This window comes from Geotrypetes seraphini, chromosome 3, assembly GCF_902459505.1.
Source record: "Geotrypetes seraphini chromosome 3, aGeoSer1.1, whole genome shotgun sequence".
Lineage (NCBI taxonomy): Eukaryota > Metazoa > Chordata > Amphibia > Gymnophiona > Dermophiidae > Geotrypetes > Geotrypetes seraphini.
Genome location: NC_047086.1, coordinates 228532201 through 228533420, shown reverse-complemented (window position 1 = coordinate 228533420; position 1220 = coordinate 228532201).

Sequence of the window (1220 nt, the reverse complement as noted above, 5' to 3'; positions counted from 1 at the left end):
TCACCTTGCCATTTTTTAAACAGCAACAGCCCCCTCCCGACATCAACGGCAACGGGCCCCCCCCCCCACGGCAATGGCAATGGGCCCTCCCCGCAGCAATGGCAATGTGGCCAGATCTGTTATAGGAAGGTCCCGCGATGACTGCTTCTGCCGGTCCATCCCCCTCTGACGTCACTTACTTGTTTCGGAAGAAATGACGTTCAGAGGGGGATGGACTGGCAGAAGCAGTCATCGCGGGACCTTCCTGTGACAGATTCAGCCGCGTTTCTGTTGCTGTTGCTGGGGGGGGGGGGCGTTGCCGTCAGCTGTTCTAATGTTGTCTTCGGGCAAAAGAGCTCAGCAGGCAGAGCCAGCAGCTGCAATGTTTGGAGGGGGAGAGAGAAAGGAATATAGATGGGTGGTGGAGGGAGAGAAAGGGGGCAGGGTGGTATAGAAGGGTTGTGAGAAGGATGGTATGGAAGGGTGGTGGAGGAAAAGAAAGGGGGCAGGGTGGTATGGAAGGGTGGTGGAAGGAGAGAAAGGAGCTGATGGAATTGGTGTGCAGGGAAAGGGGAGAGATATAGGGGGAAGAATACTGGATGGAATTGGGTTGAAGGGAAAGAAAGGGGGCAGATGCTGATAGAATGGGGTGCAAAGAAAGGGAAGAGAGACATAAGGTGGAAGGATCCTGGATGGAATTGGGTTGGAGGGAAAGAAAGGGGGCAGATGGAAGTAGGAGGAAGGGACAGGAGAGAGTGAAATGCCCGACCATGGGGGTGTGGGAGAGGGATGGGGAGGAGAGAGATGCCAGACCGTTGGAGGAGGGAAGGGAAGATGATGGATGCCACACCAATGGGGGGGGGGAAGAAGAGATGGAAGGGAGAGGCAGACAATTTCTGGAAGAGGCATAGAAGGACAGAGAGTGACAAGAAGATGAGGAGAACAGAAACCAGAGAAGACAAAGGTAGAAAAAATTTTTCTATATATTTTTTTGCTTTAGGGGACATGCATCACTGTTTCTGTCCAGCAGAGTCCAGCTTCTTGGTGGTTTTATTTAACCTTTGTCTACCTATTTCTATTTTATCCTCCCTTTTACAAAACTGTAGAGCATTTTTTAGCACTGGCTGTGGCTAAAAACCATACTACAGTTTTGTAAAAGGGGGAGAGGTTAGTTTGTAATTACATATTCCATACTAGGTGAAGGCATTTTCTGTGTGCTGTTTGTATGAAAGACATGTTTT